This window comes from Cygnus olor, chromosome 12 (genome assembly GCF_009769625.2).
Source record: "Cygnus olor isolate bCygOlo1 chromosome 12, bCygOlo1.pri.v2, whole genome shotgun sequence".
Taxonomy (NCBI): domain Eukaryota; kingdom Metazoa; phylum Chordata; class Aves; order Anseriformes; family Anatidae; genus Cygnus; species Cygnus olor.
The window spans coordinates 617,633-637,969 of NC_049180.1; the positions used below are offsets into that span (position 1 = coordinate 617,633).

General features: G+C 44.2%; 1 protein-coding gene across 1 annotated transcript in view; it reads right to left on the minus strand.

The window, feature by feature from the left end:
- Positions 1-20,337, minus strand: part of ZFHX3 (zinc finger homeobox 3) — a 533,455-nt gene that overhangs the window by 248,360 nt on the left and 264,758 nt on the right. The window contains exon 4 of the mRNA XM_040571666.1: positions 12,787-12,900. The gene's annotated coding sequence lies outside the window, so the exon portion shown is untranslated. The remainder of the gene's footprint in view (positions 1-12,786; positions 12,901-20,337) is intronic.

A 20,337-nucleotide genomic window follows, 5' to 3' on the forward strand; every position in this document is an offset into this window, starting at 1 on the left:
AATGGTAAAGTCATTCATCACATGTATTTAAAGTTGAATTTGCCGATATTTTATGGTATTGGATTTTATTTCTATTAACATTTTATGCTGAAATTACAGAATGATTCGTGAGTACTGAATTTTTGATTGCTTTTACACTTGCTGGGACACTATTAACGTTGATTTACGTTAATAGCACTGTAAGAAGATATTAACAATGAAATTTCCAAAAGCACTTAGCATCCCATAATTGGAGTTAAATGACAAAAAAAATGAGGGGATAATAAAGTAGAGAGAGAGACAGAATTTTTGACAATACTCCCTCTAAACTGTAATTTTCAAGAAGAATTCATGCAGGACAATTTTATAAAAGAATAAAGTCACCTATCAAGAAAGAGAACACTTTCTTTACTGACTAAGCAACACGATAGCAAATTGAGATGTAGGTCAAGTTCCACCTCCCTCAGGCGCTGGAGACAAACTGAAGAGTGATACAGATTTTACATCTTCACACCAGATGGGTGCTGACAACGCGAAGTCTGGAGAGTGCTTTTCTGGACTGAAATCTAGGAAACAGCAGTGGGAGGCTGATACAGGAATGACATTAAACAGAGGAGAAATTAGCCAAGTTTTGTCTTTTTAAGGCCGAGAGTATGAAGTTTCTCATGAGAAGGATATAAACCAAATGCAACACAGGTGAAAACATAGTGGAACAGTGAGCAACAGAAGAAAGGTTTCCTCATCTCTGAAGCCACGCTGGCATTTGCTTGTTCTCCTCACAGAGCAGCCAGGCCATGAATCCCATCACAGGGTGAGCTACCCCGTGCGGATGGAGCTAAATAGATCTACAGCAGGCTACACCACTACCAGCGCCAGCCTGGATAAGACACTGCATGGCAGCTGAAATGAGCTCTTCCATAGAAAACAGAATTTAAAGAGCTTTAGCTTTAAATAACTTCTTCCTCACTTGATAGTTCATGCATGAAGGCAGGGACGAAACCTCACAGCACTCTGGAAGAATTGGCTCCACTACATGCCTGCCTCCTGACGCCCTGTCTGTACCAATTCTTGGTAGTCACTGGGCGGCACAATGCTCCTCTGCTGGAATTTCTCAGCAAGCTTTGAGAATTGCCTCTTGGTGACTGAGGCATCCGAAGGAGTAGAAACAGGATGAATGTTTTCAATTTCACTGCATAAAATCTCTCTTAAAATTAAGTGCTTTCCATGCTTCTTTTCAAGCATGGGCTTGTCTCAGAACATTCAGTAAACTCATCCAGAAAAATAATAATAAAGTGCCTTAGTAAGATCTGCTGTCCGGCCCAGCAAGGTTGTTTTTACATTTCTGCACCAGCGCCATGCAGAGGACTTCATCTTTGGCTGAGGGAGGGCTGCCCACATGACAGCAAGGAGGTGTTAAAGGAAGCATCTAACCAGGCAGGAGGTGCAAAACGTAAAACTGGCCAAAAAAGAGAATTCCCACTTCACAGAACACTTATGGTATTCTTTGATCTCAAATTAGGCTAAAACCAAATTTTTTTTTCTTTTAAACAGAATTTCTGAAGATTCTACTTTGATATCACTCATGTATTGTTTTTAAATCTTCTCTTTCCATTAAAAAAGCATCGAAGTTGTTAAAAAGTGCTGCAATGCTCTTCACTGTTTTCAACGCGTGCAGTTAAATTGCTCATTTAGTCATAGAACATATAGGGCAATGTGACAAATTACATGAAAAGTTGCAACAAAAAGCAAACTTGAAACAAAAATATTAAAATAGACAACACAGAGGAATAAAATAAAACACTTGATCTGTTTCAAGTAGGTCGGAAAAAAATGTAGAAAGGGTTTGTATAGATGTGTTTCATCAGCTTTGTTTAAATGACAATTTGTGAGGGGAAGAAGGAAGAAGATATGCCAGCTTTAATAAAGAAAATAGCTACAAAAAAGTTACTCTAGGAGGAGGTTATTTTGGCATTTTACTCTGACCGGGCAGGAAGACTCGGTCAGAGTTTTGCTAAAAAGAAATCATACCAGCATAATTTTATGGTCAACTAAAACATAGAAGAAAGCCGTATTAGAAGTCAAATTGCACAGTAACGTAATGAAAAGTCTGCTCTGACCTTAGGAAAATAAACATTTAGCAATAGCAATCTTACCAAAGTGATGACACATTGGGAGCGTGATTCAAAAATGACAAAAGCCAAGGAAATCTGAAATGGGACCAAATTCAACTCTGTTTGAGAATTACAGACTTACTGATTTTAGGGTCAGTGGGAATGCTGTGATCTTACGGTCTAATGATTTCATCCCAAAATTTAGAAATGAAACTGCTGTTACAGCTTTTTTTTCAATAACAAATTATATATAACAAAAATCGTAAGTCTTAATATAAGGACCTCAGCTGAATCTGTGAGGTGCATTAGTGGGTTGGCTAATTACCCCTTCTCTTATAAACACACAACTTATTTCCTGTCTGAATTTGTCTAGTACCAGGCTACAGCCATTGGTACTTGGAGATGCCAGCTGAGTTAACGAGGTCTTTTGTCTGACTTGGTCAGTAAATGAAAGATTTGTTATTATACGAGAGTAAAAATATTTTTTGCTTTGAAAGATTAGAAAACATTTCCTTTTACTAGAAGAGCAACTGTTTCATTCACAATGCTCTATTTTGGCTAAACCTACCTTCACCCAGTTAAAAACAAAACAAAACAAAACAAAAAACAAGACAACCTTCTATCAGCAGGAACTATATTTGCTTGCACAGAAGATCTGTCAGGAGATCAAATGGAGCTGACATGACACTAAGTTTAATATGCATCCTTATTTCTTTAAAATTCCTCTTTACTGATGCACTTAAAAGGAAGTTTTATGGACTTCTGATGTAATCATAGTACAGTAATAGGTAAGAGTACAAATGCATAGAAACAAACCAAAAAATCCAACAGATATGATGGCACCGACTGATGCATAAATTAAGAACTGAGTGATGGACAGGTAACTTGGATGAATTGTTAAACTGTTGTAAGACTGGGAAAAAAAACAACAGATCAGATCCCTGTACAGTCTCACAGGTCATCAGGCTGTGATCAATACATATCCAAATTAACAGCGAAGTAGACTTTATAAATGGGTAAGTGTTCGGGTAGCTGAATGAGTAGCTGATACACAAGTGAACAGTCAGGTGACAGTGCCAGGGAAACACAGATAGGTGTCAGAGCTTAAAGGAGCCACAAAGAGCTGTGAAAACAGACAATGGTAGGCATTGCCTTTCATTCTCCTGGATGTTTTACGGCCTGTGTCCAACCTGCTCTTGCACCATTTCAGAAAACACCACCTCCGGTGAGACTGGCACAGCAGCCTGAGGGAATCCAAGTCAAAAGTACTGAACCAAGATACCGAAAACCGACTATTTCTGGAGCAGTAGTGTCAAAAAAGGTGCATGCTACATGAAGAGGCTCCTGGGAAAACCAAAGAGAACAAGGACGTTCCCGTGTGAGCAAGCACCCGTTTCTGCCAGGCTGAACCCTCCTGAAGGCTCAGGGCCTCCTCGTGCCGCTGGCTATGGCCTGCAACATCTCAAGTGGGAAAATACAATTTCATTATGGCTCTCCCAGCTTCACTTTCAGCATCTGCACTGCAGCATACAAAGAAACATTATGAAGAATTTCTCATCGTGGTCATGGGGGCAGAATTCATAACGTGCCCCAGCCAACCTCTGCCTGCTTCGCTCAGATAATCGAGTGCTCGTGCCGCCTGCCTGGCTCCCAGGCCCTCGCCGGGCCACCCGCGGGTGCCCTCGGCCGGTGCCATGCCATGAGGCCCGTCCTGTGGTGCCTCCTTCCTACATTTGTGTGCACCTTCCTCTGCAAACCTCCTCTTACAGGCCCAGAGCCGTAATTAATCCATGTCACAGCAAAGATGTAGTGTCGGTAGAATTTATGACTGGCTCTGAGCTGCTGTGATGAGCAGGGGCACCTCAGCCCCTTGTGATATAAATGCCTCTGCTAATTGGATTGCAGGAGCTAATCAGAAGCTGGAGAGAGAATGAGCAAGATCAGCCTCCCCGCGGCTGGTGCGGGCTGATAAAGCAAGCAGCTGCTCTCAGGAAGGAGGCGCCGAATGGGCTCCTCGTGCCGAGGTCTCGCCTGCGATCGCTATCGCAGAGGTCACCGTGCGCGGCCCCGGCACTGCGGCTTGTGGGCAGCCAGAGGGACACGACCTGTGGCACGGGGGGCGCCGGGGGCGCAGGCCCTGTGTGCACGCCTGGGGAGGCTGCGGGCTGTCGGAGTGGCCCCACTCGCTGCTTTTGGCAGCTGGCACCACAGGTTCCCCTGAAGCAGGCACCCAGCTTGTTGGGGGTGGCAACCTGAGGGACTCGAGCAGGCACCCGTCAGTGTCCCTGGGGTCTGCACTGCCGGCCACTACCATTACAGAGGGGGTTGAATACTCAGTGGCCCCAATACTGCGTACCTCAACGCCTTCAGTAGGTGCCTTTCCCTAGAAAGACAGAAAGCCAGAGGGATGGAGATGGAAGAAACACAGGGAAATGCCACGAGAGAAGTAGCTGCCTGCAGGCAGGGGTAGGGCTAGCAACGCCACGAGCAGGGTGGGCCGGTGCCACCTGCTACGTGCTCCGCATGCTGCGCAGGCCGGCACAGGGGCAGCGGGAGGCGGCTCCGAGTAAGGGGCCAGGGGCCAGGCTGCTCCTGGGACCCGACTGCAGCTCTGCGGGAGCCTCGGGCTCCCTGATCACTCCTCACCGCCTCCCGGCCAGCCTGCACCCGCTCACAGGGAGAAGGGGCAGAGCCCCCGCCGGAGGGGTCGGAGCTGACTCGGTACCCGTGCTGGCACACTGCAGCACTCGTAGGCTCCTGCTGGAGAACATGTTTTGCATTCTAAAGCTCTTCCATGTTTAAGCACCTTTTCAGTCTTCTCCATGTCCTTCTTATTGCCCTTTATTTTCCTTTCTACCTCCCTTTCTTTCAAACATATGGGTTTGAAAACAAATTCTGAAAGTGATGACTAGAGACAGCAATCCCTCCTCACATAAATACTTTTCCATCTTTTTAAATCTTACGGGAGACACAACAGAAAATAACCCTTGTATTTATGCAAATTCAAAAGTGGCGTGTGATGATGGAAACAAAACAGTGCTGGACCGCAGCCAAGGCATGGCACTGGCGGGGCCTCTCAGCTGCTCGCCTCCTGATTCTTCGGAGGAAGCAGCTGTAGAGAAATGAAAATACAGAAGCCCCCACGCCCGCCCGCCCGCCCGCGCACGCATTCCAGCACCCGTCACCTCGGAGGCGGCAGGACACGGGCTCCGGACCCAGCTCTGCCTGCAGCCGCTGCCCGAAACACCCTGTCGTCCCCCACAAGCCTCCCTGTCCCGCGTTCCTGATTCCCCTTTCAGGAATTTACAAACATTTTCCGCAGATCAATATCCGTATTGATTATTCATTGTGAGCGAGTCGTGTGTCTTTGGTGATCCAACCTGGCAGAGTGAGCAGCCAAAGGCTGCTGCAGTTACACATAAAAAAAATCCACAGAAGACGAGAGGGACCCAGATCTTTCTGGGCTTACTGCTGCCAGCAACGGAGACGGATGGAGAGGAAGGAAGAAAGAAAATGGGGAAGGCATAAAGAAGAATGAAGAATCAAGGGAGCTGAGGAGAGAAAGCAAGAGCAGAAAAAACAAAGTCACCACTGGAAAACTGGTGCCGGGGCATGCTGGCAGCCTGGAGAAATTCCCAGCCTTGTGCTTGCCGTTAATGCACACAGATGCGGTGGACTTATTGCTCTGGGAGCGAAAAGTGACTCACAGTTTTGGTATCTGCTACGTAAGAGCATTGGGGGGATTCCTTGGCTGGCTGACAGAAGAGGAAGAAAGCAGCAGCAGTGAGGTAAAACACGATTCCTTCCTCCTGCCTTCCTGGGAATGCGTCTCGTCCGGGCTGGCTGGAGCAGCTCCCTGCTCTCTTATGATATGCAAAAGGAGAATAATTAAAAGCGCCAGCATCACTTGCAAAGTGAGTAAACACAAAGCCTTTCAAAACATGCTCTTCAGCTAATGAGAAGCTGTAATTTCTTATACTTAAAGGCAAAAAAGACACTGATGAGACTCAGTGGAGTGTGTGTGCATGCGCGCCTGCGTGTGTGTGCATGTGTTTGTAGATATGAGAGAATCAGTTAATTGTTGATGATGTTTAGAAAAGGGATTATGAGAAAAGACACTGAAATGATGACAGGAAACATCTTGGATCAGAGCCAAAGAAATAAAATAATCAAGGACAATCAAGCCTGCAGCTCCGGAGAAAGCGCCGACTGTTCTGCCGGGGACTTGGAAGAAATTTCCCCGTGCTGCTGAGCTGCAGCTGGAATACGTGCTTGGCACCAGGAGGGAGAACTGCAAGAAGCAGTTTGCTTAGAGCATGAAACAACAGAAGACAGAACTATGAAGCTGTGCTACAATTCAGAGGTTAAACAGCTTTGTCTGCTTATTTGTCGGATGGAGACTCATTTTTACCAACATCTGATGTGGTCTCTGAAAATGCAACTTCTGAAATCCTCTGAATGCAAGCAGAAGCTGATGATTCTCCATATGCCTCTCCAGAACTGCTGTGACATTACAAAAACAAAGAAAAGGGAGCTCGAGGAATTAAGTTCTCCTGTGGCTGCAGGATCTGCTGGACCTGATCATGTGAAATGACTCTGGAATCAATTCCTTTCTTAATTCTGGAAATTGGGAACCCCTTACTCCAGGTGGGGGATTGCACCTCCCTGTCTCCAAGCGCACAGGAAAAGTGACAATTATCTGGAATAACGGGAGCAAGCTTTCCTTCCCACCTGGGCATCTGACTGCTGTCCTAAACGAATGGATTTTAATAAATGTTTGTTTTCTCTTGGGATGAGGTTGGGTGGGGAGAGAGGATAGAGGGAATTTTAAACCTCCTTGTGACTGTTATGTTGTAAGTGAGCTACAGTAATGCCATCTCTTTGTTTTGGATGTTAAACTCCGTCTTGCTTCATTATTGCTGAATTTTGGCACATTAAATTCTGGGCTTCTCCAGCAGCAGAAACACATGGTCTATTAAAGTGGGATTCTTTGGGGACACGGAGGCAGAGAAATGAGCCAATCATACATGACTTTTCCACATTTCATATTTTTCAGCATTTGCAGGAAGCTTTTCGGATGGTATGTACGTGTGTGTGCACCAGGGAGGGCGGGAGGGGAGGAGAGGGGAGAGGGTGTGCAAGAGGGGGAGAGCGCATGGCAGCAGCAGACACAAGGTTTGGGTATTCATGCAATCGCTGCAGAGCGCGGTCGGTGCTGCCAGGCAGCCACCCCTTCCCGGCGCCGTGCTCTGCGCAGACCTGATCTGAATGCTAAATGCAGAAGACTAGATTAGCATACTAACCAAGTCATGTCAACCCCAGGCAATCAGCAAATGGCCATCTCCTCTCTACCGCCAGTGCGGCAGAGCCTGCCAGAGCTTTAACCGTGTCCTTTGTCAGATCGCGGTCTATGTTTGCATTTAGCTTTTATTTTCCAATCAGACCCTCTAAATTCATTAACAAGAATGAAAGGTAGAGATGCAAAAACCTGTAATGAAAACAAATGATCTATTTAAATGGTGTTCAGACTGAAAGGAGGGGTCTTGCAATGCTAAGATCAGAAGAGAAGAAAATCCCGCAGCCTGGAAAATGCCCAGACACATGCAGTGTCCTTTCCAGTGCCAAGGCTCAAACGAGACAGTTGCTACAATGCTGATAGTCTGCATAAGGATGTTGTAGCTTTATCCTTACAGAGACTCAAAGAAATGCCAGCAACTGGCCAGAAAGAGAAATCTTAATTATTCCTGCTCTGGCCACTCTTAATGTCATAATTACTACTACTGCTGTTATATGAACTTTAATTAGAAAAAAGCTTCGGTGCCTGTAAACATAAACTTTTATCATTTAAAAAAAATCATTTAAATCACTCAGATCATTCCTCCCATTTTGAAAATTTTGTGAGCCGCCCAGCTGGGGCAGCCCCTGCCCCAGGGCTCAGGGCAGGGCACCGCCAGCCTGGCGGCACTGCGGGGTGCAGGCCGAGCACCCGTCTGTTCAAGTGCCTTTGTCTGGAGGGTTAGTTTTTTTAAAACTGCTTTACAGATGTTAAACTGTCAATGGTTGTGCAGAATAAAAAGATTTAATCCAAGCATGGCCTTTTTATCAGAATCTATCAAATAAGGGAAATTTTGAAATAATCTCTACTGCATGATTTATTTTTAATGGTGTGTGGGTGCTTTAAATATCACAGAGGCATATGTCAACAGGATTTTTAAGGGAATATGAATGTGGAAAGGAGGAGTATGTGATCAACCCCAAAGATCCTCGGGTAGTTTGAGTGTCCATAAGTTTGAGGCTTGTTTCTCTCTAACTCTAGATGATTGGAAATAGGGACACAGAATGCACAGCCCAGGGACATTCTCCCTGTTGCTCACATCTAATGGCAGGAACCTGAATACAGCATCACTGAAAATGTGCCAATGTCACAAGAACTGTCTGGGCTCTGAAAACCTGGGTAATACATACTTTGGGGAAGCAGGAATGTTAGCAGGGAGAAAGAAGAATGTATTTCAGATCCCCTTTTTCCCGTATTCTTAGTGCAGACTGGATGATATGTGCAAAGCCTCTTAGGTTGTGTGTGTCTAATGAGGTATCTCCACTAATTTCAGTGGAGTCATGCTGATTTACACCAGTCAAGAGCCCACAGCTTAAATGTTTCGAAGACAGACAAATTAAAGATTCTATCTGTTGGAGAAATTGGAAGAAAACCTCTCATTACCTGCCATATGCCTGTATCTTGCAGTAAGGAAAACAACAAGAGAATCAGCTAATGTTTAAGGAAACCTGCCTAATTTTATACATGTTAAGGACATGATCTTACTCAATATAATTTCATCTGCCTTGACAATTAGACAAACACACTGAAACCATTCAAAATCTTCAAAATTTATCCTTGACTACAACAAATCCTTGTAATCAATCTTTTAATTGCAAACACTGCAAATAGTGATAAAATGTTTGCTGCTTGCTACTCACTACTGCTGTACTACTTATGGTGTGGGACTAGAGAGTTTTGGAGCCACTAGAATAAAATCCTATTTTCCCAGAAGCTTCTGAGCCTCCGTGTCAGTTCAAAAAAAAAAAAAAAAGTGTTTTGGGAAATCATATGAGAACTCTGTCATATGTGCCAGCACATCACTCAGATGATGAGCTACAAGTATGTTCCCATTCTATTTTCAGTATTGAAATAAAATATAGGAAACTTACTAAAAGCATGTTATAGTCTTATGCCAGAAGATCAAGACAAACTGAAGAACAAACCTAGAAAAATATTAGCAAATAGAAGGGATATGGCTTTGGGGAGCAATATCTTATTTGGGATGTTCATCAGTAATTAAGGATGTTTCTTATCTGCCCAAAGAACAGAAGAAACTTTAGGCAGTACCTGCCAACTCTGGAAACAAACATGGATTTTCCACAACCTTTTTCTTGCTGTCAGTAAAACCTGCAATTCAGAGCATGTGCTTCACTGCCTGATTGCAAAATAAAACTGTCTCACTCAAAGAGAAAGCTGCAGCGCAAATGTTGTTTGCCCTCTGATATGGAAGCCTGAATTTCTCTGGATGTAGCAGTTGCCATGGTCACGAAGCAAACCAGCCCAGCCGAGGTGAATCAAACTCCCAAGTACCACCTTTCCTTTGCCAGGCGGGGGGATGCTATGTGCACTGTGATTTTCCCTGGATGCTTCCACAACAAGCACTCTAAGTGCAATAGGAGTGATGTCACGGCAGCAATACGGCGTATTTAGAGTGCAGGATCTGATAGAAACTGCAGCGGGCTGAGGTCGTGCCCTGGAAAACAGAATATTCCAATCAAGCTTTTCTCCTGCGCAGGGAATCTTTGAAATCAGGATCTGATCCTACTTGTTTGCTGGAACAGGAGGTGATACAGAAGGGTGCAGCCCATCGGTGTCAGAAACCACGAGCATTACTAACAAATGTCCCCTTGTATGCTGAAATACAGCAGCGGTCCTACTTTCTCCACTTTCTTAGCACTTACCGAAGAGCAAGTACCCAATAAACAAGTAATTACAATAATTTAGTATAATAAAATCTATGACAAATACAGCAGCAATATGAACGATGGTATTTTTCCCACCACTCTAGGTTGAAATCAAAGCCTTCAGTTTAAAAACCAAGTGTATCTTAGATCCAAAGGAAGAATGAGAACAACATGCAGAAGTTCCTTTTTACAAGTGAAGGTAACGGAGCCTTGTTCTACTCAGATATGGCTTGGTCTTCACAGAACTAAAATTACTGATTTTCCTTTCTGAAGATGGTTAGCAATTCGGGCCTCTTCGTGAGGCAGTTCAGTCTTAAAATATCCTACCCTTTGGCAAAATAAAATGGTACTTGCTTGTACCAGTGCTACAATTTTTAAATGTTAAACTTCAGCTAAACGAAAGCCAATTTTCACCCGGACAATTGGAAATACTTTTTTTCTCTTAAGGCTTTCACCTTGCCTAACTTCAGCCTAACTGGTAAGTGTTAGTGTAGCTCAGAAATATTTCTTAGTAAAAGAAATTTGTAAACTACATTGTTATCATCCTGACAGACTGCACAGTTTTGCTCAAACTGAAACCTCATCTCAGGAGGAAAACCACATCTCGAAAATAGAAGTTTCTAAAAATTAAGAAAAAGCTAAAGAATAGTGGATACGGTGAAAATGGATATGCACCCTGATTTCCAGCAGCTATACACTTTCTACACATTTGTCCTACAAATAAATTAGACATAATATTGTGATTGCCAGTGATAACATGGCTACCTCCTTGCTTAACACTGTTTGTGCATACCCACATACTATAGATTAAACGGTCTTCTGACTTACTTCCACTTGCAGTGAAGTATTTCCCTACTAATCCTTTATGGCTGGCTTGTTTTTCACCATATGTATTTATAGATGTTGCTTCAACAGAATCAAACCCTGCAGTTAAACTGAGATGCCCCAGCCAACCATCCACGAAGTTATCTAGTATGTTCTAGTATCGTATTTACAACACGACAAAATTAGTCAAGACATAATAGCGTGAAAAAGGCACAAACAACCACACACTGTAATCTTCCTGAAATGTTTCAAAATTTCTCCATTTCAGCCTCTTTTTATGTTTCTTTCTCTTCCATCTTGTACCTTCTGCCTGCTTTTCTGTTCTTTCTCTGATTCATCAATCTTTCTCTCTCATTCTCAGATCAAAGTCGAGAATATTAGTTCAAGCTTGGGGAAGGTGGGTTTTCAGTGTTAATATTCCTCACTCAAATCTTTGGATTCAGTTTACAACATTTGAAGACCATCATACACCACACACAAAGGATACAAACACTTGAAAAGTTTCCTGTCTAAATAGGACAAAGTAGACGCTTTACTTGGGATCTTCTGAGATCTTAAGAATGCAAAGAGAATGAATGTCTTTGCACATCACAGAACTTCCCAAGGTTTCCATTTAATTTATAAGCCTGATGATTCTCAAGAAATTGAAGTGTGCACTTACATTGTAAACAAAATACTTCAGATAGAATCGTATGAAGAAAGCAAGAGAGAAATCTTCCTCAAAGGATAAAAAAAAAAAAAAAAGTAAATAAGGAAAGAATCTAGATCCAAACTTACACCTTCCATTTTTTAATCTAGATAGAGGATACTGATAAGTATTTCATGAAACCAACCATTACTGTTGCTATTGCTATCAGTATTACACAAAGATACTTTGATATTACAGAGTATCCCAGATTTTATGAATGACTCTCTGACTCAAGATATACAGATAAATTAAAAACAGGTACTTTACAGTGATTCAGTGAATTCTAGTTACACAAAAAAATAATTTTGAATGAAATTACTACATTTGGACAATGGGTACTTTTTCAATGCCAAATCTAATGGAGAAGGTCGAGAGACTCATCAAGACTAGTCAGAAGAGAAGGTTGTTTTTTCACCATGTTTTTTCTGCCAGCACATCATTTACCATAATTTTGGAAAACTGAATATTTAAGACTTGAAACAGACCATCTGAATATGATTTATTTTCAACAATTCACAAGCAATATGAAACAGGCCAGAAGTCTTATTTTCCCCATTTTTCCTTATGACTGTTTGATTATGGCAGAAATTCAAGGGACAGCTTTCTTACTAAGAAGATTAAGTCAAGGATACTAATCATTTGGCCTGTTCTTTAATGATAGAAACTAACAGTTATGGCCAAGATAAATAATTATATAGCGTAGTCCCTATGGTTACTCGCAAGCCCACATAGAGCTATAACTTGACAGGGTATCAGCTTGAAGACATCCAAAAAAAACCAATGTGCTGTGGATGGTCTTGTTCAGAAAACACCTTTTCATTCATCTTACAACATGGAAAATAAGAGGAGGTAAGATTACCATCCAACAAGTCGGGTGCTAAGAAATAATTCAAGCAGATGGCATTTATAAAAACAAAACAAAACAAAAAACAACAACAAAAAAGCCCACAACATACAGCCATTAGAAGAAAGAGCAAGCAAATATTGCTGCTTACCAGAACGGCAGAGGATAAATGACACAAAGAACTCTAAAATCTCTGTTTGAGACCAGCATGGTTGTATTACATATAATCACATCTCTTTTAATCCATGTTATTTATATTACGCATCCCAGGAGGGCCACCAACACAAAAATCACTTCTCCAAGGCTTAAGAAAATTAGGTCATAGAAGATCTTCCTACCTCAGTCTGGAAATGTGAAGATAATGTAGCAAGATCCAGCACCAATGAGTGGAGATGGAGCGATGGTTCCTATTCAGACTGGAAAAAGCTGGTACAAATTCTCCAGATCAGCGCCTGCAAAGGAAAGAATATGAAGTACATAAGGAATACTGAAGACTTTGGAATAACACACCAAAATAACCACAAGTTTGTTCATAGCATAGAGTAAATAATGTATTTTTTTTATTTGTGTTTGGCTCAAATTCACTCGACAGTCCTTATTGTTCTACCTCTCCTGTGACTGCAAGTTGACCTACAGCACATTTATATGATTGGTACCTTTTGCAAGAGAGCTGCACTTTCCCGTGCACTTTTCAGTGCACTTCCCAGCTGCCTGGCTTAATATATGAACAATTGCATCAGCTACACATATGTGGCTTTGCCAATGGAAAACCTACAAGTTTACCTGTACCAAGGCCTTACTCTGACTTATCTGTCAGCAAAGAGAGAAGTTCTGTGGTCTCATTTTTTTGTTTTAACCACTACAGCTCAGCACTGCTAACAAGCAGGGGAGTAGATGCATAAGGAATGAAAACAAATACAATTAAGAGTTAGGAGAAACAACTGGATTCAGGACAAGCCTTCACCTTCCCAAAAGAAAGAACGACTTCCAGTGCACAGTTCAGGCATCTGGAGGGATCGCTGCACAGAAGGTGGGACGTGCTGCTGCAGCCTAAGGCAAGAGACCGCAGGGAGGGGACCTCTCCCATTTCTGTTCTTGTTGCACTCACACCTCTGCGGTTGCTGTGGACTTACGAATGGGAGTTCCAGACACCTGGTTTCCCTCTTCTCAATTTTTTACTCTTCTGTCTACCTTCTACATTTGAATGCATTTTACCATTTTCTTTCTTTCAGAGTCTTGTTTAACCACTTGGACAGCAGGGAGAGAAAGCATGCAGAACTCTAGCATGGGATTGAAACAGAAAGCCAAGCCAGCTGATGTTCGTATCATTATGGGATCGGTCTGCAGCAGAGATTGCAACCTGCCAGCCTGCAAATCCAGGGCAGGAGTGTGCTGATGGTGCTGCCTCTGTATCACCCTGACTGAAAGCGAGTGGTGCACAGCGGCACAACCATGGGGCATGGATGTGTCTGAGGCACCGCAAGTGAAAAGCGAAGACGGCTCTGATTCAAGGCTTGGGCTAAACATAAACAACAGAAGAAGGAAGCTTTTTGAAATAAAAGATACCTTCAGAAAAATGGAAGTTGTTTCCAAGCAATGAAAGTGGAAAAGGGCATAAATCTAACAAGTGAAATCAAGTAAAACCATGATAAGGCAGAGCCAAAACAGATCCTGAAGAACAATTGTTAGAGTTATGAGAGCTAATAAAAACTTTACAAACACAAAAGCAGGAAGCCTGTCAGTCACCCAGAACAGCTGATAGATGATCAAGGCGTAAAGGGAGGAATTAAGAAAGATAAGGACACAGCAGCAAAATTAAATTAATTCTTTGCACTGATGTTCGCTATGGAGGAGGTCAGGAAGGTTCATATACCAGAGTAACAAATCACCAGAAGCAGACAGGACTTCCTCAGGAGTTTTAAAAGAGCTCAAATGTGAAATTGCAGAACTCTCTTTCTTTCTTTCCTTCTTTCCTCCTGCTTCCTTCCTTCCTGAGAATTGGAAGGTGACAAATCCTTAAAATGAACTTTGGGAGTGATCATGGGAATTATGGACCAGAAAGTCAAATTTTCAGAACAGGCAAAATGGTAGAAAACAGTAAGACAGATCTGAGTTGGTAGCCATGAGTGAACACGGTGTTGTGGGAGGAGTCACAAGGCCAAGGGAAGATTCGTCTGTATAAATCCAAGTTGTCCGACAGAGGCAACAGCCCCTCTAATGCGGGCGATTTGGTCTGATACAGCGGAATCAGATTTTCTAAAAGCTTTGCTAGGACATCCCTCACTAAAGATTCTTAAGGAAACTAAACTGTCACGGAGCACAAGGGATTAATCTTCCTGTGAATTCCTGATAAAAAGATAGGGGAAAAAGGGTACAAACAAAATGTTAGCAAGGGAGGGGAGCAGAAGATTCTGCACTGCTCCAGCATACTCGTAAATAATCCAGAGAGAGGAGGTAGCGAAGTGACACAGAGATAACACAGTTAACACACACAGTTTTTCAGGAAAGTCAAATTTAAAACTATCAAAGAAGAGAAGAGTTCCTCAAAAAACTCACAGAAATCAGTGACGGGGTGATAAAATGCAAGTGCACACCCCTGGCTAAAGAGAAAACTGATTTTAACTAACGGGGAACGCTTTACTTGCTTGAGTAAAGGGCTTGACTTGGGAAAACACTCGATGCTGGCAGCATGTGGACTAGTGGGAGAGGAAAGGTTAAGTTCTAAGTCTGCATATAATTTTTCTGCTCATAGAATAGCATCCTCCATCCTCAGGGAATCCTTAGAGGAAGAGCAGAGAAACAGAAAGCTCAGGCTTCTCATTTTGGCCATATAACAGGATTAATTACTTGGACTTTGGCAGATACTTTGAGGATAGATTCCCCCAGTCTCGACAGTGGTACTGGAGATGAGACAACGGTCCTACTGCTGCTACCAGATTAGTTACAGGAGAATACATTACTCTGTCCTCTGACAGATTAGATGAAAGAAATATTTCTTTTCCTGAAGGCTCTGCCACACGTGGGAAAAATCCCCCTCACTTTTGGCAGAATGGGGAGCAAACACCTCCCACCTTTGGGAATTGTCCTCCAAACTGGCTTTTCCTCCCAGCTGGAGGAAATCCCTTTTGCAGTGCTGGGCTGGGCTGGGCTGGGGTCCTGAGGTTTCTCTGAGCGGAACAGCACTGGTGGACAGTGCTTTGCTCAGGGGCTGGGGGCTTCGCTGCCCCAGCTTGGCAGGAGGCGCACGGCTGCAGCGGCTTCCCACGGCCCACTGGTGATGCCAGGGGGTCCCCCACCTTCGGGGAGACGGGGGGAGAGGGGGCAGGAGCAGAGAACAGTTCTGGCCCCATGCACACAACTGCCTTTTGCAGAAAGAGGGCTCTGGTGGGAGCAGGGCTTTTCCGTACGTGTGGACTTGGCTCCTCTCTTGGGGCTCAGGATGAACGCAGCAACCCCTTTTGCCGGGCTGCGACTGAGTCGGAGCCCTCTTCATCAGCAGCCGCTGTGATTTTACAGCAGAGCACCCCCATACAGCAAGCGCGGAGCATCTAACAATGCATGCACTGAATTAACCCGGAGGCCTCCTCGCCGGCACAGAAACAAAGCGCGTGGCGAGGGCCGCGGGCGGCGGGGAGCGGGCGGCGGTTGCTGGGCACCCTGCCCGCCGCGGGGAGCAATGCGGGCAGCGTCCTCCTGCCTTTGTGCCGGCCGCCGGGCACGGCGCTGAAAGGCGCCTGAACGCGCTTTGTCTTGCTGCGTGCCCACATACTGGGGCTGCTTGTTTTCATCTGATCACAATTAGCACCATGCTAAATGCCACGTGCCCCGCGCTAATTCGGGAGGATGGGCACGTCACACTCTGCCAAGAATTACAACCAGCCACAGATGAGAGCGGGGCATGCCTGCTGTTTCATTAAGCTTTTGTTTCACAAGAGAGGGCTCGAGGACTCTCCTTTTTTGCCAGCAATACCGGTGGAGGCGCTGGAGCGTGCGGAGGCCGTGTGGTTTGGCCTCCAGGATGTGCGTGCACGTGAAAGCGCAGCACACCGGTGGATCGTAACCACTCCCTGGTTTGTGGCGCCTTTCTGGCAAATTAAGAAAACTCTGCCATCTCCAAGATGCTGAAAATCCCGAGATGCATCTGTGCTACACACTGGTGTGCAGAGCTCGGCGTGTGCTGTAAGACCAGAAGAGGGACCGCTGTCCCTCTGCCTGCACCCCGAGCAGAGCGGAGAGCCAGGACTCGGCGTGCAGCTGCGCGTCGCCCCTCGCCCTGCCTCCATAAATACTTGCAGGGCAGGGGGTTGCCCAGATTGCACTTGTCTGATGGTATGTAACATCGTTTTCAAAACCTGAGATGAAAATGAAGCAAAAATAAGTAGTTTCACTAATAAAACAGAGCAGTATCTGATGGACCCTGCTCTCCAGCAGCCAGCCCCCCAGTGCGCAGCTCCCCGTGGAGCCTCCGACCCGGTGCGCAGGTGCTGGAGGAGCACAGGAGGGAAGGAGCGCCCTAGGGGCACCCTGGGGGCACCTGCTGGCCCCCGCCGGCTGCCAGGGGGACAGCCTGCTCCTGGCCTGCTGCCTTCAGCCACCATTCGAACACTGCTTCCCAGATCAGCATTAGGAACTGTGGAATCCTGAGTAGGGACAAATTGCCGTCCACAAATCTTGGATATTAAGCCAGTGACATTCCCAACATTTTTGGGTGGTGATTCCCACGTTCCTGATGATGGTCAACATCTGCCATAAATACAGCAGTCTGGCTTTCGAAGGACACTTAGCTCTCCTCAAACTGGCCTGTTTTCAATATCCAGATCATTGTAACCTGTGCAGACCATTGCAAAACCTCCGTAGTTCAAACAAATTACATGGAGGATGTTGTGAATTACTGAATTTGTCAGATTAACAGTACAAGAGCAAACAGTTCAAAAAAGACAATGCTTTAATGCAATTTAATGTATTTTCTTAATTGTAGCTTGATTCTTATTATGCTAATTCATAATGAATTATGAACTGTATTAGAAATCATTGGTAAAACAACAATAATATTTAGTAAGCCTAGAGAGTTGTTCTGCTTTTGTTTTTTCTTTAACACTTCATCACTTATGCGGATAGTCATATACTTGGCTAGACCCTTGTCCTCATGTAGCAGACACACAAACATCGAAATACCAACAAGTCTTCTTTCACTCAGCAAATGAAGTCATTTTATTGAGCTCTGGGATTACTTTCTGAGGAGCTACAGAAGGTGTGCAGATCCTCCACATAACCTGCGAGGCATTCCTGCAGGCGGCTGCACGTGTGTGTGCTGCTCTGCTTCCTGCTGTCCTCTCACAAAATGCTCCAAGGAGGAATCAGGATCGCTCCATTCTTTGCTTTGTGACAATGCTGTGGTGGCATGAGAAGAAGATGGACCGACAGACAGTGACTGATGACAGAAGGGAAAGAGACGCTGTCGACACCTCAGGGGGGAAAGGTACCAGTACAGCATTTCAACAGGACATCTAATTACTACAAGGCTGAGAAAGTTGGGGTTACTTGGCCTAGAGAAGAAAAGGCTCCAGGGAGACCTTATTGCATCTATTTAACTATTTAACTAATTTAATATTTAACTAATTTAACTATTGAAAAATAGTTAAAGGGTGCCGAGAGGAGAGATGGGCTGGGACTCTATCGTGGAATGCAGTAACAGGACAAGGCGTAATGGTACATTAATAGTTTTAAATTAAAAAGGGGTGGGTTTAGATTAAATATAAGGCAGAAATTCTTCATGATGAAGGTGGTGAGGCCCTGGCCCAGGCTGCCTGGAGAAGCTGTGGATGTCCCATCCCTGGCAGTGCCCAAGGCCAGGCTGGATGGGGCTGGGGGCAGCCTGGGCTGGGGGCAGGGGTCCCTGCCCATGGCAGGGGGTGGGACAGGGTGGGCTTTAAGGTCCCTGCCAACCCAAAGCATTCTGTGGTTCTATGATTTTTAATCCTAGTTTTTATCCCTTAGTGTGTATAACTAATGAGGTCTGACCTAGAGAGGGTGGGTTGGGCGTGCATTTGACTCCAAGAACTGGGCATTTGATCTGTAATTGTTTTTCAATGATTGTATCTTTTTCTGTGTTATTGCTTTACATGACTGGGTTTTGTACAATATTGAAAATCAATAAAAATGCATGAAAAAATGTTTTTTCTCCCCCTTAAAAGTTAAATGATCTTGTTAGGATTCTGCCACTGCGATTTTAAATCAGTTAGCCTGCACTTTCCTTCCCAAGCTCCAGGACAGTGGCGGATTACCTGCACTCTTCCCAGCTGCAAGAGCCCGCACTGCAGTTTGTTTGAGGATGACCAGAGGGTGCTATGAGACGAGCCCATGTCCCCAGCCCAACCGAGCACAGAGCTGCACGCTTACAGCCTCTTCTGCTTCGAGCAAGCCCAAGGTAATGCTGCCCATGTTACCATCAACGCTTCGGTGTGTAACGATGAACACAGACCAAGGAGAGAAGTTACAGCAGAAGCCTGTGGCAGGAGGAGTCAGTGCTCCTTGCCAGTTTAATGCAGTTCACGTTGCCCAGACTTCCTTCTGCACAGCTTATCAGTACCAGAGAAAGCAAGCACTCTTACAAACATCACCAAAATTGCTTCTTGTTTCCTTAGTTATACAACGAACCCAAGTAGAATAAAAGTGGAGGGGCAATAAAAACAAAACAAACCAACAAACAAAAAAACACCACTCTATACTTTCAAATCCAGATTAGGATTGGGATATAGATGCTACACGAGGTAATGAGGGTGATGAGATGAGAATAGGGCAGCTACTTAGAGAGATTAAGGGATTCACTGCAGTGTAATTGAAAGGACCAATAGCCTCATTGTGACCATTAATAGCTAAAGGAAAAGGAGCCCAATCTGCTGTAGCATTAAGCAGCAAAACCGTCCACAGATAACAGTGTCCAGAGAACGAACGATACAAGTGGACAAAAGGCAGGAAACTCGCAGTTACGTGCAACAGTACCGGGTATTGCAATACTGGGTCACACCGACCCTTGACTCTTCCACATTTCTGATTTTGTTTCTCAGTGTAACCTCACCACATTTGGGTACAGAGAGATATAGAATGACTTTTAGTTTTGGTTAGATGACTGACCATAAAAACTGGACCGTGGAAGAACTGCTACATATTAAATGGAAATATCTTTATTCCTGAAACAAAACTAAGAAAATAATTGGCTTGATTAGAATATTTAGTTTGATGCAATAAAATCTTTAATTTCAGACTGATTGTCAAGAAAAAGGAGAGAAGAGAAGAGAAGAGAAGAGAAGAGAAGAGAAGAGAAGAGAAGAGAAGAGAAGAGAAGAGAAGAGAAGAGAAGAGAAGAGGTTACTTCAAAACAAAACAATTCCAAAAGCTTTTTAAAGAAAAACAGAAAAAACATTTCTGTTTTTCTATTTTTTCTAAAGCATTCTGTTCAACTGTTTGTCAATTTAACACAGTTTTACAAACTACTTAAAACCGTTTATCTTATTTTTTTTCTTGAGAATTATTTCCACGTATTTCCCGGGTCACTGTGTGAGCCTGTGTACCCACGTTTACCTCGGGAGCGGCAATCCGCTTTCCCTGCACATCTGAGGACATCTGTTCCTTTGTGCTAGGTTATAGTAATGGAAACATCACTGGCCATTAGTATTTTACTTAAATCTCTAGCATGTATCCAAATTCACGATATGCATTTGATGAAAAACCAGTCCTGGATATATGCAGCAGAGACCCACGTACACGGCCGTGCACCGCAGCAGGATTTCGGCCGTGAGCCACCCTGGCTGCTGCCTGCCCATCACCTTGGCACCACACACGCCTCACACATGGGACCCCCTTTCTTCAGACCATTTCCTTGAAGGAGC